The following is a 6,250-nucleotide window of genomic DNA, read 5'->3' on the forward strand; positions in this document are numbered from 1 at the left end:
GTGAGAGAGTCTGATGATGGCATGATTTGGGGGGTTTTCTTCTCCCCTTGCAAACTTGACTACTTAGCGTTTTCATTCCAAGAGGCTGAGATAACCCTTGAATGAGAGAAGCTGTCTGGTGAAAGGAGTAAGCTTCGGATTTGCCAGTGCAAATGTTTTTCCTTAGGAAACAAAAGAAGACAAGACCAGCTTTTGCCCTATGGGTAGTAGTGAGTAAAAACCTGAGGATCAGGCAGTAGGGTGTTTGTGTAAATTTTCTGATGAGAAATAAACTTGTAAATTACAAAGTGGGTTATTTTCTCCACACATGAGAATTGCTAATGGTGGTGCAGTTGTAGAATCTTTTCTAGCTTGTGACTCTGTGAGTTAATGAAAGGAGCCCTGATAGCATTGGCGGGTTGCTACCCACAAGGTTGGCAGTTCAAACCCATAAGCTGCTCCTTGGCAGAAAGTTGAGACTGCTTCTGCAAAGATTTGAGCCTCTATAGGTCCACTATGAGTTGGAATCCACTTGATGTCAGTAGGTTTGGGTTGGGGGGTTAGTGAATTAATAGTGGTAGATGGTGGAAAACTTTCTTTTAACTAAAAGAAGAGGAAGAAGATGTGAAAAATACACAGAGTCACTGTACCAAAAAGAACTTGTTGACATCCAGCCATTTCAAGAGGTAGGATATGATCAAGAACCAATGGTACTGAAGGAAAAATTCCTTCGCCCTGCACCCAAAGTATTAGTCTAAAACAAGAGTTCAGGAATTGACGGAACAGTTGAAATGTTTCCACAAGCTGAGAAAGCAATAGCACCACTCCCTCACCTATGCCAAGAAAATTGGAAGACAGCTATCTGGCCCATTGCCTGGAAGAGATCCATATTTGTACCCATTCCAAGAAAAAATGAACCCAACAGAATGTTCAAATTACAGAACTATATCATTTTTTTTCAGAAGTATATCATTAATATCACATGCAAGTAACATTTTGCTGAAGATCATCCAACAATGGTTGCAGCACTACATTGACCAACCGCTGCCAGAAGTTGAGGCCGGATTTAAAAGAGAACGTAAAACAAGGGATATCATTGCTAATGTTAGAAAAATCTGGGCTGAAAGTAGAGAATATCAGAGAGATGTTTACTTGTGTTTTATTGACTATGCCAAGACATCCAACTATGTGTATCATAACAAACTATAAACAGCTTTGAGAAGAATGGGAATTCCAGAACACTTAATTATGCTTATGCAGAAGCTGTACATGAACCAAGAGGTAATTTTGTGAAACAAACAAGCATATATCGTATGGTTGAAAAACAGGAAATATGTGCAACTAGGTTGTATTATCTCACTATAATTGTTCAATCTGAGCAAATTATCAGAGAAACTGAATTATAGGGAGAAGAATGAGGCATCAGGATTAGTGGAGGCTTATAAACAACCTGTGCTGTGCAGATGACACACCTTGCTTGCTAAAAATGAGGAAGACTTAAAGCGTGTGCTGATGAAGAGCAAGGACTGCAGCCTTCAGTATGAATCACAACTCAATGTCAAGAAGACTAGAATTCCCACAACTGGACCAATAGGTCATATCATCATAAATGGAGAAAAGGTTGACGTTGTGAAAGATTTTGTCTTACTTGGATCCACAATCAATGCTCAAGAGAGTAAACGATGCATTTCATTGGGTAGTCTGCTGCACAAGACCTCAGTAGAGTGTTGAAAAGGAGGGAGGTTATTTGGGGACTAAAGTGTGCCTGACTCAAGCCTCGTGTGCATGTGAGAGTTGGACATTGACTAAGGAAGACTGAAGAAGAATCGATGCATTTGAATTGTGGTGCTGGCAAAAAATATTGAAAGTACCATGGAATGATAGAAGAACACACAAATCTGTCTTTGACGAAGTACAGCCAGAATGCTTCTTACAGGCAAGAATGATAGACTTCATTTCCTGTACTATGGACATGTTATTAGGAGAGACCGGTCCCTGGAGAATGACATCATGTTTGGTAAAGAAGAGGAACAGAAAAAAGAGGAAGACCTTCTATAACACGGTCTGGCACAGTAGCGGTACCAATAGACTCAAATATAAGAACCATGTGAGGATGGCACAAGACCAAGTAGTGTTCAGTTCTATTGCCCATGGGTTTGCTTTGACTCAACAGCATCTAACAACAGCAATAGACTTAAAAGATGCTTTCTTTTGGATACTCTGCCCTGAGAGTAAACCCTTCTTTACTTTTGAGTGGAAGGACCTAGATCAGGATTGCAGATGCCAGTATACCTAGGCAGTACTCCCACACAAGTTTCAGGACTCCCCCCATCTTTTTTGGATAGATGCTAGCTAGACAATTACAAGAGCTCAACATGAAGAAGGGAGTCTTACTTCAAATACATGGATAACCTAATGATTTCCACCACCTCCAGTGAAGTATTAAACCTGAAAACGGTCAGAACTTCACAGTTCTTAACTACCAAGTGGTATAAAGTTTCCCCCAAGAAAGCCCATATTTCGTTACAACAGTTTCAGCATTTAGACTTTACCTTGACTCCCAGAGTCCAGGATATTTCCTCCAGAAAGGAAAAAGTTAATTATAGACTTTGTTGAACCTAAAACGAAATGGTAGTTGAGAGAGTTCCTGGGAATGGCTTTGTTTTGTCCCATGTGGATAGCCAATGAAGGGCTTCCAGCAAAGTGTCTTTATGAGGTTCCCAGGGTGGTCCTGAGCATTCCAGTTAGTAAAGTCTGGGTCAGTACCAGTTCTAGGCCTCCCAAACCTTAACATGCCTTTCAATTATATGAATATGAAAGGCAAGGGGTTGCTCTGGGAGTACTAACCGAGCATTTAGGACTAACCACAAGGCTTATAGGACATGTTTTAAAAATAACTGGGCTAGTGGTGAGAGTGGCGATACCTGGAGGGTGGAGGGAAGGTGGGGTCCAAAGGGGGAACCTATTGCAAGGATCTACATGTAACCTCCTTCCTGGGGAATAGACAACAGAAAAATGGGTGAATGGAGACGTCAGACAGGGTAAGATATGACAAAATAATAGTAATTTATGAATTATGAAGGGTTCATGAGGGACGGGGAGTGGAAGGGAGGGGGGAAAATGAGGAGGTGATATTAAGGGCTCAAGTAGAAAGCAAATGTTTTGAGAATGATGGCAACAAATGTACAAGTGTGCTTGACAAAATGGATGTATTAATGGATTGTGATAAGAATTGTATGAGCCCACAATAAAATGATTTAAAAAAAATAACTGGACACTGTATCAAGGACTGACACTATTGTCTAAAGCAGTGGTTCTCAACTTTCCTAATGCTGCGACCCTTTCATACAGTTCCTCATGTGGTGGTGACCCCCAACCATAAAATTATTTTCGTTGCTACCTCATCACTGTCATTTTGCTAGTGTGATGAATCAGGCGACCCCTGTGAAAGGGTCTTTCGACTCCCAAAGGGGTTGCCACCACAGATTGGGAACCGCTGGTCTAAAGGAAGGAGCAACTACTGATTAATCAAAGAGGCATCTGAGTTCACTTTGGGAGTCCCGTTCACTCTACACCAGGGGTTGACAGTCCTTGAGACTAAGGGGACTGGCTGGGTATCCGTGGAAGGATTACTCAAGAGTAAGCTGCCCTGTCGCTGTCTCAGAAATCACAGTAAGAGTTTGTTATGCTCTCAATCTGGCCGTTTTGCTCCCAGCTCATTCCCAGCAACCTTTCAGCCATATAATCCATAACTGTGTGGATGACGTTATGACATTTTTTCCAGAACAAAAATTTGAGAAATAGCCCCATTACTTTACCCTGAAGTCAAATGGCGCACGGACGGTGGCAGTGTTCACTCAAATGGCACTTTAAAAGCAGGCTATGCCATCGTAAGCCAAACCAAGGTAAGAGAAGTCCAAGTTCAAAGATAATGTTCAAAACTTATTAACAAAAAGAAAACCTGTTCAAATATCAACAAAAAGGAATCAGTATTATTGAACATTCCAACAATGAATACTATACCTCCGTTTTTTTTAAAACAGAATTGTGCTTAAAAAAAACAACAAGTCACTGGCTGCCACCAAAGCTAAGTCAAAATGCTCCAACACAGACGCGGCCAGGAGAAAAACAGCTTGGTTGCAAGGTTGATAATACGAGGAAATAAAGGAAACACTTCCTCAAACATCCTCCTCATCTGAGAACAGTTGCTTGTATGATCCAAGTACTATATGTAACAAGATCCAAGATCAGAGGAGGGAATTATATTAGAACTTAAATTCTGAGCACATAGTTTGCAGAAGGCTATGTATAGCAGTGAAAGCCAAAACTCCATTTGCAGGACCCTTATGGGGAGTAAGCTCCTATTTAATTCCCTCAGACCATTGGTCAGGGATGTGAATAGCCTTACACTCAGACAGAGTGCATCAGAAAGTAAATTAATGTAGATATAGTTAAATCAAATTTTAACATCACTTGTTTTCCCTTTTGACCCATTTCTAATTTGCTCTAGTTTTCATTATTTTCTGATTTTAGATTTAGGTTTTTCTGTGTTTTGTTATTGTTGAGGGTTTTGTTTGTTTGTTTATTTTTTTATTTTGGTATGATTTTCTTTATATGAAACCCAGGATAAGTAAGTCTATAGAGACAGTAACTTGATTAATAGTTTCTTAGGGTTAGTTTGGAGAAGTTTGGATGGAAGTGGGGCAGTTTGGAGGGAAATGGTGATTTAATAACAATGATTTAATAACAATGGTGATTTAATAACAATAACAATGATTTAATAACAATAATAATTAAATGGTGATTTAATAACAATAAAAAATGAAGAAAATGTTCTAAAATGGATTGTTACTCTTTAATGTATTCAATCCATTGAATTGAATAGTATGGGGATCATATGTCAATAAAACTGTTCAAAGATTAAATCAGAGTAAAAGTCTTGGAACTATCAGTGAGTCAAATAATTAGGTTTTTAGATTTACAAACAAACTCAGCCTGAATCTGTCCTTCTCCACTCTAATCCCTATCCAACCACCCTTCTAAGCTCCCAGATACTTAGGCACAATTATAAGATTGTTTTAAATACGATATATTTTTTAAGTTTTCACAGCTGTATGGGGAATATTTCCTTTTAAATTGCCTGTTATAAGATACTAGAAGATTTTCACAAACACAAGAAAACCCAAATCATTGCCATTGATTTGGCATGGAGTGGCTTCTGTCTCCTGTTGACCCAAAAGGACAGAATAGAACTGGGTCACAGGTTTCAAAAGTGTAAAATCTTTCAGGAAGGATGAGGCTGACAACCACAAGATTGTCTCGGCATGTGTATAGATACAATCTGAGATGAGTGAAGAGGGAGCGAGAGACCAGATTTTTTACTATGCTTAAATTTTGTCACATTAGTATAATTTCCCAGTTTTCTTAGCAGTAAAAATGTTAACAAATGATGAGCTTGTGATCCAAGCCAAAGAACAGGAATGTTAAAGAGTAACTACACTGAAACATGTCCTTTTGAGTCCCAAGGGAAAGTAAGATAACTCGTTCCATCGTGCTGTCACTGGTGGCCACATACCCGGGGGTTGGCGACCACAGGAGAAGAAAATAGCATGAGAAGAAGAGTGTCAACACTTTAAATGTGCCTTTCCCAGACCTCATCAGTTTTCAATGATATAAAAATACCCTCTTTTCTCTGAGGAGGATGTGTGAGGAAGCGTTTCCTTTATTTCCTCATATTATCAACCTTGCAACCAAGCTGTATTTCTCCTGGCCGCGTCTGTGTTGGAGTATTTTGACTTAGCTTTGGTGGCAGCCGGTGACTTGGTTTGTTTTTATTTCAGTCACAATTCCAGCATTTTTTAAAAACGGAGGAATAGTATTCATTGTTGGAATGTACAATAATACTGATTCCTTTTTGTTGACATTTGAACAGGTTTTCTTTTTGTTAATACGTTTTGAACATTATCTTTGAACTTGGACTTCTCTTACCTTGGCTTGGCTTACAATGGCATAGCCTGCTTTTAAAGTGCCATTTCAGTAAACACTACCGCCGTCCGTGCACCATTTGACTTCAGGGTAAAGTAATGGGGCTATTTCTCAAATTTTTGTTCTGGAAAAATGTCATAACGTCATCCACACAGTTATGGATTATATGGCTGAAAGGTTGCTGGGAATGAGCTGGGAGCAAAATGGCCAGATTGAGAGCATAACAAACTCTTACTGTGATTTCTGAGACAGCGACAAGGGCAGCTTACTCTTGAGTAATCCTTCC

This window comes from Echinops telfairi, unplaced genomic scaffold (assembly GCF_000313985.2).
Source record: "Echinops telfairi isolate 266 unplaced genomic scaffold, ASM31398v2 ScPeMD7_18;HRSCAF=68, whole genome shotgun sequence".
Classification (NCBI taxonomy): domain Eukaryota; kingdom Metazoa; phylum Chordata; class Mammalia; order Afrosoricida; family Tenrecidae; genus Echinops; species Echinops telfairi.